Source organism: Lichenostomus cassidix, chromosome 1Aa (assembly GCF_008360975.1).
Source record: "Lichenostomus cassidix isolate B80296 chromosome 1Aa, HeHo_3.0, whole genome shotgun sequence".
NCBI lineage: Eukaryota > Metazoa > Chordata > Aves > Passeriformes > Meliphagidae > Lichenostomus > Lichenostomus cassidix.
Genome location: NC_139480.1, coordinates 53,927,315 through 53,945,670, shown reverse-complemented (window position 1 = coordinate 53,945,670; position 18,356 = coordinate 53,927,315). Strand labels below are relative to the sequence as shown.

General features: G+C 45.1%; 1 protein-coding gene across 1 annotated transcript in view; it reads left to right on the top strand.

Moving 5' to 3' along the window:
* The window catches only part of DNAI7 (dynein axonemal intermediate chain 7), a 352,760-nt gene that overhangs the window by 288,106 nt on the left and 46,298 nt on the right, over positions 1 to 18,356 (top strand). The gene's annotated exons all lie outside the window — the stretch shown is intronic.

The window sequence follows — 18,356 nt, the reverse complement described above, 5'->3', positions numbered from 1 at the left end:
CCAGAAGTAAAAGGATGCCAGTACCATGGGAATGTATGTTAAATTCCATGTCTTTGCTGGGGAATTAGTGAATAACAAGAGAACAATGAGAAAAAATGCCCTTTTTTTCTGCCTAAACAGGGGACAGAAAGGAAAGAAATCTAAGGTTATATTTTCTCTTCTGGAACAGAAAAAGCCCCTTGCTCTTTATCCCTTCCCTACAACCAGCCGAGAAGCTGCAGAAACTTCCTGATAAATACATTCAGACATTCAGTCCTACAGTACATCCTATATCTTTAGATTGTGTTCAGATACTAAAAAATCTCTGTCCAGGAAGCTATTCCAGCTTCCTATTTCTCCACACATTTATTTATGCACACCGTATTTACCTCCAGTTTAAGGCAGGCAGCTGGATTGAATTCTTCCATTTCTACCCTTTCCCTCCCCTCCCAGTATTGATCCGTGAGCAATTTCATCATTTCCCATTGATTAGCCAGGCTCAGTCACCTCCTGGGCTCGATCCCTGGGAGGCTGGAAACCCATGAAGGTTGAAAGTGTATCTCTCAGCAGGGTGCTGACCTCATTCTGAGGTGTGCCCTCCCTCAGAGTACAGATGTGTGAGCTGATGAGTGCACATCGTGTACAGTCATAGCTGGGATCCCAGCTCCTGATAGGAATTGCATCCCAGGCAGGCAGCCCTGTCTGGGTGATGGAGGGCGTGGGGTGAAGAATGTTCTACTAGAGACTTCTCCAAACAAACAATTGGTGTTGGTGCCATGTGGGTGGGCTGCTCGGCCCTTCTGAAAGGCTTTCCAGAGCACTGAAGTGTTTCCAAAGCAGTGCTGTGGCTTTGCCTGGAAGCAGAAAGGAAGGGACAGAAAGTTCTTCGTGTCGGGGAGACCCCATTAGCTAATTAACAAGAAGCATGAGCTCCAGATCGTGGCCTTGACCACACCTTTGCCCTCTGGGCAAAACCTAGGGAACACAAGGGGATACAGGGCAGCTCATTGAGCTGCACTGTGCCTGTGTGGAAAATTGCCACTGAAGTCGTCTTTCCTTGTGCTAAAATGTTTTCAACTTACTGAGAGAAATCTAATTCTTCCCATATACACATCAACAAATAACTTGATCCCACCCACGAATATGCAAACAAATGCATAAGTTAGGCCAAGTATTTCTCCCTCTCGCTGCCAAGTAAGAAAGGGAGATTGTTACTGCGACTTCTGTTTCCAAATACTTGGGAGGTGCTCCAATTCTGCAGCGAGGGGGACTATATAATACCTAGGCTGGAGCTGAAAGAGCTCCAGGAGCAGCTCAAAGCCTGGCTGAAATAGCTGAGTGGTGAGATTCTGCCCCTAAATGATGTTAGCAGAGCCCTACCTATAAGTGAAAGCACACATCCACCTCCTCGAGCGCAGCCACCTTGCTAATTGCAAACAGACTGCGAACATCCCACGGCTTTGTTGAGTGTGAAACTGAGCCCAGCGTGGCCCAAACGTTGCCCAGCTGCCCCCCTCCTTGCTGTGCTCTATTTTGGGCTGTGGCGAGGTGCTGGGCCCGAGGCAGTGGACAGCAGCTGGAAGAAAAGGCCGGTTGTTCGGCTGGGGAGGTACCCTGGGACACGCCGTGGGGAGGATGTGTGCTTGGAAGATGTGCAGGAATCATTAGGAGGGTGTGTGCAGCCCAGAGGGGAGACCCAGCCACGGGAGGAAGGAGCCAGGGAGGGGAGAGCAAGGGGGGATGACGGGGAAAGGAGCAGGGGTGGAGGGACAGAGACTGAGGCAGTATTTGGGACTGCAGAAGGCAATGCTGGATGGAAAACACCTGGAGATAAACTCAAAGACCTTCTCTGGGGCGAGAATTGCTCTTAAATGTTGATTTGGTCACCTTAGAAGAACCAGATCTTCAGGCCCAAATGAGCTGAACTGAATCCAGAACCCGTGGTGAGAGTAAAATCTGTCAGTCATCTCTCTGTTCCCTCTAAACTTTGCAGGGCTGAGATCAATTTGTCTCCAGAGTATTTAATGCCATAACTTGTCTAAAATGGTCTCCTAGGGGTTGTCCTACTGCAGGGGGTGCCTTAGTCTGGCCCAGACAGTGTCCTAAAGAGTTTCCTGGCCTGAGCTGGGAGCAGGTGGATGAATCATCCTCATAGCAAACCTGGATTTCTCTTCGTGTCAACAAAACAGCAGCCACTCTTTCAGGACACCCCTTTGCCATGCAGAAAGGTGAACCCTGGCAGCCAGAGCTGGATTTGGCCCATGATGTTAAAGAGAGCCTAAATCACAGAAGGGAGATTGTGCAGCAAGAACACACAAGAGGGTGTGAGGGAAAGGCCAGAAATGAACCTTCCTGTTTGCTCTGGGTGCTCCACACCTTTTCTGCCCCCCAGCTTGGCTGGGCCAGTGGCTCAGCTCCTGCTCTGCCTGGAACCACTAACTCAGATCCTGGCAGGATTGACTCAGCCCCTCTGTCATTTTGAGGCTGAAGGAAACCGTGAAACTAATGATTCTGTGGCGAAGTGTTTGCCCCAGAATGTGTGGCCAAAATTGTCCTGATGCTTTTTGTACGTGGCGTGCTGAGCTGACTGGTGTCCACTCATTGGGCCTTCATTCCTTCCAGGGTGTTAATTACTTTAATTACTGCCTCAGTGTCACTGAATTAGTCATGTGTTTTGAGGGAGGGAGTGTGGTGTATATTTGCTGTCCACACATTCAGCTAATGCTGGTCGATGCAGAGCTATTGCCATTCCTGGAGTTACAATGATCTGCTGAAGATCTGCTCATTAAACACAGCCATTATAATTAACAACAATCCCTTGATTTCTGCTTTTAATGGGTTATTAGTAGAGATGGATTATTTGCTCTTGGAGGTGAAAAAAAGGCCTGTGGGTAATTTTTAAAAGGATCAATCTGAAATATCTTTTATTTTCTGTCAGGCTGGAAGGGGGTTGGATGGGATTTTTGTTTCTTTTCTTGAAGGGAAAATAAAACAAACATGGGTGTCAAAATGTAACACAACCCATGCCTTTTAAAACTCTCCCTTTAACTTTCTAGACTTAAAAACAACCTTTTATGTTTGTCCTTTTTTTAAATAAAATATGGCTAAAAATATTCTCCTGACCTGAAAATTTCAACTGCCAATATTCAAGACTTCAAATATGCTTTTATAGCCAAGTTACAAATCTATGAAAAACAGATTTATCACCTAGGTAGAAATTAACTTGAACTAAGCCAAGACCCACATGATTCCTTTATGTTTCAGCATGAAATGTCTGTTGTTCTCTTTTTTCCCTCCCAGCTGTTGTAAAGGCTTGATATAGAGACAAGTGCTTTTAAAAAATATGTCATAACTCAGGTTCTTAAAAGATAAAGCTTTCAACATAAAACCAACTCAAAGGACCTTATTGCTCAGTTCTTTCTCCAAAGGTTTTCCATGCTCTAAATGAAATAACGAGAAGTAGCTGAAGATGTTGCCAAATACAGTGATGAGTAAGTGGACTCCTGAGCAATCACAGCAGCAGCAGCAGCAGCATATAACTTGTTGCTCAGGAGTCCCTATAGTTGTGTTTCTGCAAGTACAATTCCAGCCCTGTGGGACAGATGTCACTCTTTAGGTCTGTGGATGGGAACATCTACATCACTCTTTTGACATGTGGTCTCTTCAAGAGCCATCTTTGTTGGTTTGGAGCTGCTTTCTTAACTTGTAAAACCTATACGTTTTTGTCCTTTTTTTCCCCCATCACAATGGCAGAAGTTTAAGGCTGTTTATATTTTAAGTATTTCTATAGCAACACCTCGTCAGCATGATCTTTTCTTAAAAAAAAGAAAGTGTTTTATCTGTGATATTCCAGTAAAATCTATGAAATATCACCCACTGCTGAAGGCATTTCAGAATGCTTGTGAAAAAGGGAAACCAGAGAAGTTCTCATTTTATAGAGCTGGCTAGAGTTGCTTGCAGTTGGTAGCATAAAAGAGATAATAGAAATAATTTTTATGTAAAACTACCCAAGATTTCAGTAGGCAATTCCAGAGGGTAATTAGGGTGGGAATAACCATCTCTACATTGGCAGCATACAAGCTATTACAAGCTTTCAAGCTACTTTTCCATGTAGATATGTCCTTGTGGCTTTAGCATGGGCTCGTTTGGAAATGGATCAAATCAAAGGACGAAAAAAGGCACTTCTAGCACAGAGTGAGAACATCCACATGGGCAGCTCAGCCACAATAACTCCACTGACACCCTGGCGAGTGTCACACCAGCTTCCCCAAGGAGCAATGTAGAATTCCTGTGAGCTGCAGGCAGGCAGGGACACTTGGAGAGCTCCCCTGATGGAGAGGTGGCTGCTGTCAGCTGGAGCTGAGAGAGCTCGAGGCGGCGGAAGAGGAAATGACTCAGGCTAAGAGGGGAAAATCATCCGATGGCCCTGTTTGTTAAAGGAGGAGGAGGAAAACTCTCTGTAACATCACCAGCCCCGTGCAAAATATTTTCAAGGTATCAAGTTGCTGGTATGAATGACATATCAGTAGATCAGAGGGTTCTGTGTTTGGAATATAGATAGACAACAGCTGAAATGGTTTTTATTCTCCCAGCCTCCCCTCCCTTTTCCTCTTCTCCCACCCACTCTTTTCCTTCTCTGTAAACTTCGGTGGTTCAGATAAACTGAAACATGGACCTTCCCTCGCCTCCCATTAGGTGCAAAAGGAAATATCTTCAGCAAGATATTATAAACCCAAGACTTTGCCATGTGCATGCCTCCTTTATATTATTCCTAGATTCAAGTTATACATTCTCAGTGCCAGTTGGGTATGAAATTTGAAAATGAAAGTATAAAGAGTTTAACTGTTATTTATTCATACCCCAATTTGTAAATGCACGATGGTGGCATAACTGCTTACATTAGCCTGAGACAATAATCCACCAGTAGAAATGCCTTTAAATGAACAAAAATGGGTTTATACATAATTAATAGAAATTCCTTCACACAAAGAGATTTCAGAGCTATCAGTTTGTGGCATGCACTGAGCAATTTCCCCCCCACACTTTTGTGGCTGTGTCAGAAGTAGGGCACTTTTTGGGAAAGGCTTGGTACATTTGCATTGTACCAACTTTATAAAACACAGCAATGTAGGACCTGCAGCATGGACTTTTTCCTACTGAAACTAAGTAGAAGAGCTAGGAAGGCAGAATGCATTTATTTGATGAAGTTTGGGTAGTGTTTTGAACCTAAGATTACTCCTGCTAGGCTAGGAAAAGCTGGGAATAGGCTGGGAAACAGGATTTGGGTAAAAGGTAGTGATTTTTATGTCGGAGCCAGCCTCCTCCATAAGGGGCCAAAGGGCAATTAGGGAGTAAGCATTCACAAATAAAAGCTAAATCCAAGCAAAAAGCTCTGTGTATGGAAGTTCTCATGGACACAAGCACCTCACACTGGGTTTAGTCAACCTTTTTGTCAGAGGGAGAGGACTCACCTTCCTTCAGCATCATTTAAATCCTATAAATTCAAAAATCTCATAATGCATGAGATTTTGAGACACTGGCTTCTTTCCTCAAGTTTCTAATTCCATTGCCACGCGAATGGAATGTTTCATGTATTGAAAATTCTCTCTGTCTTTCACACTGGTTTTTATCCTGAGTTTAGCAGTGAAGGACTGTGCTTTGAAAAAGCCTGTTTGAAAAAGACAATAGCATCTCTTAAGGGCTGAGGAGGGAGTCTTGATGTGGCTTCACTAAACGCTGCACAAAATATTTCAAAAATTTGTGAGAACTAGTTCTTGAAATGCTGCAAGAGAAAAGATACATTCTTACCCTGCCCCCACATTGCTAGAACTGTGCTTTGCTAGGTTTAACCTTTGTAGCTCATGCCTTCAGTGTAGGATTTGAGTACCTCAGCTTCCACTAAACCCCAGAAAATTCAAATAGTGAATTCCTTCTCCTCCTCATGGAACAGCTTGTTTGGATGAAAATACATATTGTTATTCTCCATAAAAATACTTTTTCTCTGAAATGCAATCCTCTACTTCTGTTCAAGATAGATCCTCCCTCACTCCCTGATTCTGTCACAGTACAACTGTTAAGACACCAACCCGTTCCAGGAGAGTGGCAGCAATTAAACACAGCAGGCATTGACTTCATTGCCAAGAGAAATGTGGCTTCTTTTTTTGGTACAGTCAGGGATGAAGTGCACCCTCAGCAAATTGCAGGTGACACCAAGCTGAGTGGTTTGTTACCACACCTGAAGGATGGGATGGCATCCAGAGGGACCTGGACAAGGTCCAGCTGTGGCCCATGGGCATCTCATGAGGTGCAACATGACCAAGAGCTGGTGCTGCCCTTGTGTCAGGGCAACCCCTGGGAGGGATCCAGGCTGGGGATGAGCAGATGGAGCAGCCCTGGGAGAAGGACTTGAGGCTGCTGTGGGTGAGAGCTGGGACCCAGAACCCATCCTGTGCTGGGCTGCAGCAGAGCCCATGGGCAGCAGGGCAGGGGGGATTCTGCCCCTCTGCCCCTCTGCTGAGCCCCCCTGCAGGGCTGCATCCTGCCCTGGGGCCAGCACAGCAAGGACATGGAGCTGCTGGAGCCACAGCAGGGACACCAAGGGCATCCCAGGGATGGAGCAGCTCTGCTGGGAGGAAAGGCTGAGGGAATTGGGATTGTTCACCTGCAGAAGAGAAGCTTTGGGGTGACCTCACTGTGGCCTTGCAGTGCCTGAAGGGAGCCTGCAGGAGAGATGGAGAGAGATTCTTGACAAGGGCCTGGAGTGACAGGACAAGGGGCAATGGCTTCACACTGACTGAGAGCAGGTTTGGATTGGATATTGGGAAGGAATTGTTCTCTGTGAGGGTGCTGAGGCCCTGGCACAGGGTGCCCAGAGAAGCTGTGGCTGCCCCTGGATCCCTGGCAGTGTCCAAGGCCAGGCTGGATGTGGCTCTGAGCAGCCTGGGATAGTGGAAGGTGTCCCTGCCCATGGCATGGGGTGGAACTGGATGATCATTTGTGTCTCTCCCAGCACAAACCACTCTGTGAGTCGATGACCACATGCACTGCTGCACATACAAACTGCCACTGCAAGACTTGCATCTCTGTTAAATGTGTTCATCCCTAAACACAGGCAGGACATACATGTACACGCATGGGATCTGAAATGGACACATGGGATCTGAAAACGATGGAAAGAGCAGCACTGACTTTACTATGCTTTGTGTTAATCTTCTGCTAAGTTGATTCATTCTCCCTTTTGCCTTTATGGAGCTGCAGGCAGGCACTGTGTCTGTCTTTTTGGAGTGTCTTGTACAATAGGCCTTTTGAATTAGCTTTTACTATCTGGTTAGTGTATATTAATGTCTGTGATATAAGTTTATTACTCACCTAGCCAGCCTTTATCTTGTTTTGCCTTGAAGCAAAGGAACTGCAGAGCAGGCTTAAAGAAACTCAATTGAGTTAGATTTCTATAATGCATTCTAATTGTACTGTTTGGCCACATACAACCTCCATTTCTGCCTGTGATGTCAGATCATGCTAATTATTTCTCTGTCTTCACTAAGTATTTTGTTAATGAACACTTAAAGGAATGGATGAGCACAAGTTACAAAGTTCAGGTGCTAATAGGAGTTGATATTTTCAGAAAGTAACTTTGATTTTAGCCCAACCAAGTCTTCTTTAAAAAAAAAAATTAACAAAAAAATAGATCCCAGGACACTGACTTGAGCATCATTAAAAAAATTGAAATTTCAGGGTGATTCCTCTTACAAAGTTCAAGGAAGCCTTGATTTGAACTTTTCTCATAGAGCATCTCTCTGTTAAAAGGAAGGCTTTGATAAAAATGTAAGAGTGATGTAAGATGAAACTGGCCTGTAAGGAGCAGAGGCTGGAGAAATATCTGTGAGCCACGTGCAGACTAAAGAAGAAAATCAAAAGGCAAGCAAGTGAGAAATTGCTCTTTCATTTAGGACTGCATGTGCCAAGGAGGAATTTTCATCTCAAAGAGAACTATTGAGGAAAATAGCAAGGTAAGCTCATTCCCTGCTGCCTTCTGTCAGTCTGACAATGGGCTCTCAAAAACAGTTTGAAACTGTAAGATCTTCCAGCTTTAAGATGATACAGCAAGAGTGAAGTGGAAAGATGGTAGGCAAAAGGGAATGCAGGAAAAAAATCTTGCACAGCATGTGCTGTCAAAAAAGAATGAGTTAAGTGAGCTTACTGGGTAAGGTGAGGTTTGATTAGTTCTTGTGATAGAAAATCTGAGAGGAAAAACATAGGAAGCAGAGAAATTATTTTACTGCCTTGAGTATTGCCCATCCTGACCCCCCTGGCCCCCAAATCTCTTTGTTCTATTTTTCACAACCACAAGCCCTAAATAAACACCAGCATCCTGCCTAATTACGTATGACAAGGTGCTCTGAGAACTGCTTGGAGTTCAAATATATTTCATGGTGTCCTAAAAGCTGTGTTCCACAGTCACTCCCTCCCCATAATTGTAGGGTGAGGACAGGGGTAAGTCTTCAGGGTCTTATTTTTGGTGAGCTACACCATTTCTACAATGACATCTTGCAGCCCTCTGTCATCTTCGTTTCCTGGGTCCCAAACAGATTTCTAAGCTTTAGCAGCAGTGCTGCTTGACAGGAATTTTTGAGAAATTCCTCAAAAGTCAGTGGGTGACATTCCTAGTCACAGAATCACAGAATCACAGAATCACAGAATCACAGAATCAATAGTTGGGGTTGGAAGAGACCTCTGGAGGCACGGAGGAAGGAGGAAGACCATCTTCTCTGTTCTTCTGATCAGCTGCAACTCTATCCTCACTTTGCTTAACACACTCTCTGGTGGCTTGTCTTGTCTAGCTTTAAATTATTCATACAGTCAGGCCTGAGAATCAGATAAAAGAGCAGCAATTTCCTGAGACAAAATTTTGGAAATATTTCCATATTAAACAGCAATTAGTGAGAATAAATGAGGAATCTATAAACTGATCAATTACTCGATCCTATCCTTCTTGCTTTACTTAGGAAGCAGTTCCTTGAGGCTTGGTTCTTTTCTCACTGCCAATTGTGTAATTATTGAGCAACTCTAACTGGAGTCAACCCAGAGTAAAATTGACTTCCGTGAGAGCTGAAGCAAGCAAACTCTCCAAGAAAAGCAAGCAGCAGTCAGGCCTTAGCTAGAAAATTTCTGCCCCTTAGCCAAGAGACAGCAAATTTTGGTGCCTTGTAGGTCAGGTTTCCTCTCTCAGAGCAGGATACAGAGGTGCTGACTTGGGTATTTCCTTAGGGTAATGTGTCTATTTAAAGAACATTCAGACACTTGCTGATTACCACAAGGGTGGTTATAAACAGCACACAGGCAATTCCCCTTTGCAGAAACACCACATCCTTGTCCCAAGGAACAGATGCTTTGGTGTCTTTTTTCTCTGGGGCGCTCACAAAACCAAGGGGCAGCTGTTTGCACACATCCAGCACCCCTTTCTCTCCCCCAGCCCTGGCTGTGAGTGGGGGGAACCTTTGCCCAAGGCTCTGACCCCGTGGTGTGGAAAAGCATCTGGATCATTAAGCTTGGCTTTTATAAATCTGTGCTTCTTTTCACAAAGGCTGCTCAGAAAGGTCTGAATGCTCACACAGAGATGAGAGCTTCGAGCCACAGAGTATCCTTAACAATTCTGTGTGTGTGGTTACTGCTTGGGATTTTTAACTTCTCCATGAAGAATTTTATCAGGGGTGTGATGCATCATGTGCAAACCATTAACTCCTCTCACCATAGCTGTACATTTTCAAATACAATAGTGCTCTTTATTAAAGCACTTAAAAATAGAGTTCTGGTGCCAAAGGTTATCCAGTGCCTTTCTGCTGCAGAGCATGTCAGCAACTCTTTGACAGTTTGCAGTGCATGGCAATGATTTATTTGTGGAATTCCTAGAGAGCAGGGGCAAGCTGTGTGGAAGCCTTGATGCATCAAGTTCAATGATGTGTGATAAAAGATGTAATAGCTGATAAGGCAAACGTATTGAGGAGGTCACAAAGAACATGCTCTCAGTCTGCAGAGCTGCTGAGAGCTGGGACCTAAGGACAGGTGAATAAGAATTACTGCAAAGCTCACATGGTGTTTTAAAGCAGTCAGGGAGGGCCTTGACAGGGTGGTGGGAAGAGGAAGAGGCTGATAAGTAACCCAGGACACGTTTATTGACAAGTAAAGGGACAGGGATCCCTACCTGTCTGTGCAGCTCCACTCTGGATGGGAGCTGGATCTGATCCTAGGACAGAATCCTGGGCAGACCCTGATGCAGGATTCTGGTAGTGCCAACTCCTCAGTGCCCCAAGTCTGTGGTAGTGCCAACCCCCCAAGTCACCACTGCTCTATTGCTTTCCAGTGGGCCAGATGTGAGCTGGTTCCAATAATTTTAACCTAGCCTCAGATTTACACCAGCTGAAAACCTGGCTCCAAGGGACTCTGAGGGAATTTCCTTGACTTTTCTCCCCCTTCCCTTTAGAAATAAATTACTGCTGCATGTTTTCCATTTTCCTATAGGCTTTCTATCCAATGACCCAAAGACTCCAAAATAAACATGTAAATTTCCTTCCTTGGTACTCTATGTCAGGATCTGTTAAGCTGCCTCAGCAAGAGCAGGCAATCTTAAAAATCCCAACACTGGGATTAAACAGAAATTTCCTTTATTTTTAGAACCATCTAAAGGTGTTACACCTCAGCAATACTTCCCACCGTGTTCACGTGCACCATCCCTGGAAGTGTTCCAGGCCAGGCTGGATGTGGCTCTGAGCAGCCTGGTCTGGTGGAAGGTGTCCCTGCCCATGGCAGGGGTGGAACAAGATGAGCCTCAAAGTCCCTTCCAACCCAAACTATTCTGTGATTTCAAGATTCTAGGATGATTATTGCAGTGCTTCTGGATGAATTTCCTAGGGCTGCACGCTGTTGTGGACTTATTAACTCCCATTAGACACATTTTGCTGTAATTTATTCTAATTCAAGTCTGGAGTAAATGCAGCCACTCCCAGATAATTCTGCATGTGTAACCTGCTGAATGGACAGCTGAGTCTCCAGAAATGGAGCGGAAAAAGAGCAGAATTGCTGCACAGCAAAGCAGGACTGCAATCTAGAGTAGAGTGGGCTTTTCTTGACATGAAATTCTAGCCCTAGAGAGTGTGTTTGTGTGTGTGTGTGTGTGTGTGTGTGTGAGGAAGCAGGTAAATAAACTGCTGCTGCTGCTGCAGACAGGCATTGCTTCTTCCTGTGTTTGTTTAGTTATTATTGTTTGTATTGTAGTAACAACTGAAGGCATAAATTAAGAAGAACAACAACAAAAATGGTTTGTAGGTTGCTATAAAATACATATTAACACACACAATTTATTTAGGCTGGCTCTAGTGTAGAGTAAGGCCACAAGGCCAGGGTGGGAAGAGGCAGGAGCAGTGTGGTCCCTCTATTTTTTTTGCCCACAGCTCTGGCATTGTGTGGAAGCTGCTGTGCTGAGGAAGAACTTGGTTATTTGGGATACAGACGATAAATCTGCTTGGCACTGCCCATACCCAGCAGAAGCAACCACAGTCCAATGCCTTCTTGTGCCTGGGCAGCAACAGGAGTGAACAGTTCAGCTCACCTCAGGCTTTGTCCTAGTTACAAGTCTCTGACTCCCACTGCAGGCATGGCAGGATCCTCTCTGCCTCTGGCCACACAGCTGAGCTCCAAAACTTAGCTTCACATGTAAACTTGTGAAGCCCAAAACTGCCTGCAAGAGGGTGCATTGGTATCATTCTACACACACTTCACTCCTTTATGGTGGTGGAGGCTCTGGCCACTGGGGCTGTCCCAGACCATTTAATACCTACCAGAATGTTATGTAACCAAGGGGAATGAGCACAATATTTGTATATTCAAACTCAGCTTTTGGTTCACAGAACAATCTGAGACCAGATGTGTTTTAAGGACATGGGCATGTGCTTGCCCCTCTCCTGTGACAAATCCCACCACTTCCACTTAGTGGCCTTGCATACATGCCCTGTCCACACAGATTCTGCCACTGGCGTGCCTGAACACAGAAGGCACAGGGAATCCAGCCCTGCATTATTGGGACAGGCTTAAATTACCATTCCATGGGCCAGGTTTTAGCCTTTGGGACAGCAGTGAATGGGAATCACTGACAGGTTGTGAAGGTACCACAGCAAGAGACGTGTGGGTTTTCATGGAAGGGGCAGCACCCCATTTTCCATGGCAAAGGCTACACAAGATGAGCCCAGCACACTCCTTGCCATCTGCATTCAGGGATCCCAGCAGGAATTAACACAGCCCTGTGCTGACCAGCCTTCTGGTGGCAAACAGCTGCACCCAGATGGAGAAACATGGATTTGCCAAGTGGAATTTTCTGTGTGGAAATGGTGATTTCAATTTAAACTACTTGCTTGCTCCAAAGCCACCAGGAAGTTCCCTGAACTGCAAGCCTGGGTGCCTTGGCTTTTCAGGCTCTAAGCTCTAAGAGGTGTGTGGATCACTGAGGTCAGAAGCTTCCAGCCTTCCCTAAGTCTTCAAGCCACCCAGTAGCTCCAGAGGCTGATTTTCCCAGTCTGGTTCATAATCCCCAAACAGCTGGTGCCCAAGCACGGAGGTTTGTGAGAAGGGCTACCCTGGGATTCTGCTTCTGGTTTCCCAGGGGAGCTGGGGAAATGCATCCTGTCCAAGAAAAACGTGAGCTGCTACTGCTGCTGGAACATTCTTTATTTCTTTAAAAAATATTGGCTCTTCATGCCTTGTCCTGAGCTGTAGCAACATGCTCAGCTTAACAGGTCTAGGCAAAATAGGCAAAGGACTTTTGAGGTGGAAAATGGAACGTCGTTTCCAAAGTGCTGACAAGCATCTTCTTGGGTTTTTTTCCTGAAGTAAAAATTCAGTAGTAAAAGACTAGCTGCCTTGGAAAGAAAATATTTCTTTTTAAAATTTTTTTCTCTTTATGAACCATTTTAATATTTTTCCATGTGTTTCTGATCAGTTCATGGCGATGTATAGTTTTTCCAAACTCCAGAGAGGTGAAGCTCTTGGTGAGGTAGAACTCAGCCAGACCCCAAAGATATTAATAATGTCAAGGATGTCTGCTGAAGGGCAGACAGTGCTAATGGGTAAGGCCAGGCACAAACAAGTGGCAGAAATGCCATTCACAGGGCAGGAGTGAACTCTAGGCCACACCAAAAGGCAAAATCCAACGAGTGTTTCACGATCAGCCTCACACATGGATTCTTCTCCCCCATGAGCAGGTTTGAGGCAGGATGGACTGACCTGGAACCACAGGGATTGTTCAAGGCCTGTCAGCCCTGCTGGAGAGCACACACTCTGCCAAGGCACCAGTTCTCCTCCACAGCCCTCACCACTGGAAAAAAAGAGCCACAAAACTCACCAGGAGTGCACCAGGGAGCAGCTGACCCTGGTGTGACACACAAACCTGGGATGGAGGCAGGAAATGCTGCAACCCCCCTGCTCTTCCACTCTGCCTCAGGTAGGATAGATCTACTTACTGAAGTCTTTCTTGCTAGTGCTGCTTTTTGGCAGGTTTTAGGGAGCAGCAGGCTTGGACTCCCACCATGCCTAATGCCCTCTTTTCCTCCCCACAGGATGGTCCTGGCTGCACACTCAGTTTTGGGTGCTGAGCTGCTGCTGCAAACAACAGAAAAGAGGCACCAAACCACTTGGTTTAGAGAGGCAATTTGGACATCCTACTGATTTTTCTAAATGTTTCTGGGGCCTATTGGGATGAAGCCCATTAAGTTCAGTGGGCTTTGGATGATTTCCTATATACACAAAACTTGAAAAATCGTGCTTTAAAAGAAATGCCAAAGTTAAATTGGGAAATTTTAATGATTCTCTTTGTATTTTAATTTGGTGGTTGTATGATGACAATATAATTAGAGAGATGCTATGTTAATTAATGCCAGATGACATTAGTGGGATGGCAAAAGCATCCAGTTTTGTAAAGAATAGTTCACAGTTGAACTGTTCCTTTCTCCCCACTCCATTTTAGTGGAGAACTATATTAAAAAAGTCAGAGATGGCTGAACTAAACTAAAAGTCAAACCATTCACAAATACCATGTATCTTAGCATGTAATTTTCGAGCCAAATCTAATGTTATTGCAGAAAAATGCATTAGCCATGTTTCCTTTAGTGCCTACAAGTTAAAAAAGAAGGAAGGTTGGCAGGACCTCACATTATTCTTGTGCTGAAAGTGAGTAGTGGCCAGCCAAGCTGCCACTGAAGCCAAAGGAGCAGGACCTAGACTTGTGCTTTATACAGCTGAGTGTTTGAAATGTAATTTTTGGTTTAGGGTTTGTGGATTTCTTGGAGTCCATCAGATAATTTGAAAAAGATTTGCAATGATGGGGCAAAACACGTTCACATCCAGTGTGAGTCCATGTGTGCTGTGCTCCTGTTGTGGGTGTGTTCAGCTATGTTAAACTTCAATCTATACATGTAAAATTACTGGAGCCTCACAGACCACTGCAGGAAATTTGATAGGGCATAAAATTCACCATCCCATGAGAACTATATTTATTTTAATATAAACTCACATATTCCAAATTGCACACGTAGAGATATTTATCTGTGGATGCAAATATTTATATATTCAAGTTCTCTGTACACTGTGGTATAAATGTCTTGTAGATCCTGTCTTGAGTAGAGTTAGTGAGTTAAAAGTCTTGGGGAATATAATTTATCCTGCTGCATCAGCAGACAAAGAATTACAAGCACATTTTTACTGCTCTAGTTAGAACTTAAAATGAAAAATCTTCTGTAGGTGATCTCAATGAAAGAGCAGCAGAAGAAAGTTGGCAGGACTTCCTTAAAAGTCCTAATTTTCCTGGGGGAGAAGAGGCAAAGGTAAAACCTGAAGGCTGGTAGATCCCAAATGACCTCTGGCTAAAGCCAGTGAAATATCACTGTGTGGCCAGGACTGAATCTGTGCTGGTGCCTGTCTGGCAATGTAGCTATCACTACCACCCTTGACTTATCTGAAAAAAATCCCCTTTACTAATATTCCCAATTCACAGTGAGAAAACCGGAATTTGCACAGAACCCACTTACCTTCCTGTGCTAACACTCCACTGGCTTTGCATCTGCTTTGCATAGAGTTCAGTGCCAGGAAAAGCCACAGGAAAATGAACTCTTGTCCCAGCTTGTCTGACACTCTCTGCTAACAGGGAAAGCTTACTATTTATCCCCAGGTTGGAGCTGAATTCTATGTGTGCTGCCCTCCAGCCCACAACTCCTGACAGGTGATGAGTGCTCCTATATTCTCAAAGTGAAAATGTCACTGAATTTATTGTATCGTGTTTAGGAACGGGCAAATCTGAGTAGTGTAAATGTGGGATTATGCTTGATATCATAGGACAGGCATCTTGTTGGAGTGAGGAGGTGTGACTGGTGATTTGCCCTCAATATTCCAGATCCATGGAGGATCCGGAAGACTGGGACTGGAATCTTTTAGTGCCATTGTGAAGAAACCTTTCAATTGACAAATATGCTTTAGCAGAAGTATTTAGCTGCAGTACACTGAAGTGTTCTGGGATTTGAGGGTGTGCATCATCTTTGCACGTGTTCAGAATTCTCTGTGCAAATCACACTGAAGAAACAATCACTAAAATGAAGTTGGTAACCTATAGAAAAAACCTTCCACAGAATTTAAGAGCTCTTGCATCACTGGTGCTGACTATCACCAGCTTTCACATCAATGCAGTGAATGGGCTGGCACTTAATGGTTTCAATCAACTCATTTATTTGATCTTGTTTTCAAACCACTCCACACATGAGCACAAGAAGATATTTCTAAATTAAATCCAAGTACAACAAAAAGCAATTTTGTAATGGATATTTATAAACAAATCTGTGCACAAAAAAAGAAAAGAAACAACTTTGCATTCTGCTTTTTCCAGAATCCTAACAAATAATTTTCCCTTCACATGGCACGCAAAAGGATTGTTTGCACATTTTGTTGAGATCATATGGAGATAGGACAGCACAAGCTGTCATCAGGACCTGGAGTTTTCATGGAGAAGGTTCTGCCAACAGCAGCTGCTCTCCGGATACTCTTCTGGTCCCAGCTGTGGCTGTGTGGGTTCAGGGTTTCCCACATCCCAGGCTTGTGGTTTTACCACCAGGCTTCTTGTTCTTTGAAAGCAAGTCTGACTTTCGGGTTTTACATCTGCTCATGTTAGGCAGCCTAATTAATAACTCTGATTTGTGAGATGATCTCATGTTACTCTGTCACATGGACTCTTGTGAGGTTTGGTTTGTTTTTTTTTTTTTTTTTTATTGAGGCTGTTGGGAAACAACCTAATAACCTCTAACACAAAAATTACTAGGTTACTAACAACCAAATCCATGGGAGAAGTGAAATGGGAATCACAAAGAGTTTCCTATCCCTGGAAGTGTTCAAGGCCAGGTTGGATGGGGCTTTGAGCAACCTGGTCTAGAGGAATGGTCTTTAAGGTCCCTTCCATCCCAGACCATTTTATGATTCTTTGATTCCCATTTTCTTTTTCTCCACAATTCATGCCAGTAAATGCACTCCCACTGTGTATGACCATCCTTACAGAAGCCCCCAGAGGAGTCCACAGGAGTTTTGTCACTGGTTTCAGTGGCAGAAAAGACTTGTTTCAAGAGCACAAGAGAAGCTTGTCTGATCCTTTGTGGTCTCTGGTTGAAGAAACACTGGTTTTCATACAACAGCTCAAAGATGAGTTTGTTTTCCATCTGAGTCTGAACACCTTGGTACTGGGGAGTAGTGCTGAACACCACCACAGGGACTTTGGCTTATTCCTGTGAATTAATCCCAAGCACACTCTTTCTAAATCCCAAAGGATGGATGTCTGTGATGCTCACCTGGCTGTGGCCCAAAAGCAGAGCCCCTCATGCAGCTCAAGACGGAAAGAATTTGGAAGTTGTCACATGCTGTTGCAGAGAACAAAGCTCCAGCCCCTTAAATTAAAACTCACACACCAGATGTGTAGACATGATGCATTTATCTTCAATCTTCCAATTTGAAGTGGGAAGGCAAAAGGGAATGAACGAATCCCTTGCGTGAGCCAGACAGCATCACTGGAGTCACCCTTGGAATCAATCTTCCTTTGTTAGGAATAAGGTTTGCTACCTTTGTCTGAGAACTGGCAGTGTGTTTTAATAAACCTTAGTGCTTAGGATGTAACAGGGATGTACATTTCTATACATATATTTCTATGTCTATTATATCACTGTAACTGGCCCTAGGTTCATGGTCAGGCCCTGGCACAGGGTGCCCAGAGAAGCTGTGGATGCCCCTGGATCCCTGGCAGTGTCCAAAGCCAGGCTGGATGTGGCTCTGAGCAGCCTGGGATAGTGAAGCTGTCCCTGCCCACGGCAGGGGGTAGAATGAGTGATCTTTAAGGTCCCTTCCAACCCAGGCCATTCTAAGATTCTATATTTCAGTTACAGGGTGTTATGGTTTTGGCCTTCTAATAAGAAAATACAGTTTACCGTGCATCTGTTAACTTGTTTAAAAAAACACCAAACACTGTGTTTATTAACTTTTATTCAGAGCCAATAATCAAACCTTGCATTCTGTTTTGAAAGCTGACCAACGTTATTTGGTTTGTAAGTGTTGCAGCAGTTCCACAAGGCCTCTGTTGGCATTTCCATGATGGAAAAAATCGCTCTTGATGTGTAAGCAGGCAGTGCCTATCCGGGCAGCCCTCATGTCCCCTCAGGACAAGCCTGTCCCAAGCCCTAGGTGACTCTTGTTCCTCCTCCTCTCCAACATCCCCACGGCAGTGAGGGCAAGGGGAAACAGTGAGGAAATGCTGGAATTGTGCACATTTCCCTTCACCGCCCTTGAGCGCGCTCTTCCCGGACGGACATTTCCCAAACGCCCTCTCCGAGCCTCTCCCCGTCCCAGAGCTGCATGCCCTGGCCCGGGGAGCCACACAGCGGGTCAGGCCGGACGGGACCTCCTCCCTGCTCCAGCAGGGCCATCCCAGAGCACACGGCACAGGATTGTGTCCAGACAGCTCTGCAATATCCCCGGTTAGGAGACTCCACACCCTCTCCGGGCAATCTGGAAGAAGTTCCTCCCCCTGTGCAGGTGGAAGCTCCTGGGCTCAGTCCCTGCCGTTCCTCTGGTGCCATTGCTGGGCCCTGCTCTGACCCTCCCTGCACAGGGACACCCAGGGCTGAGGCTGCTCTCAGCTGGGCATCCTCTGGAGGCCGAGCAGCCCCAGCTCCCTAAGCCTTTCCCTCCCTGCAAGAGATGCTCCAGGCCGTAAATCATCTCCGCAGCCTCCGCTGGCCCTGCTCCAGGAGCTCCGTGTCTGTCCCATCCCGAGGATCCCAGGGCGGCACACGGCAGTGGCGGGGTGC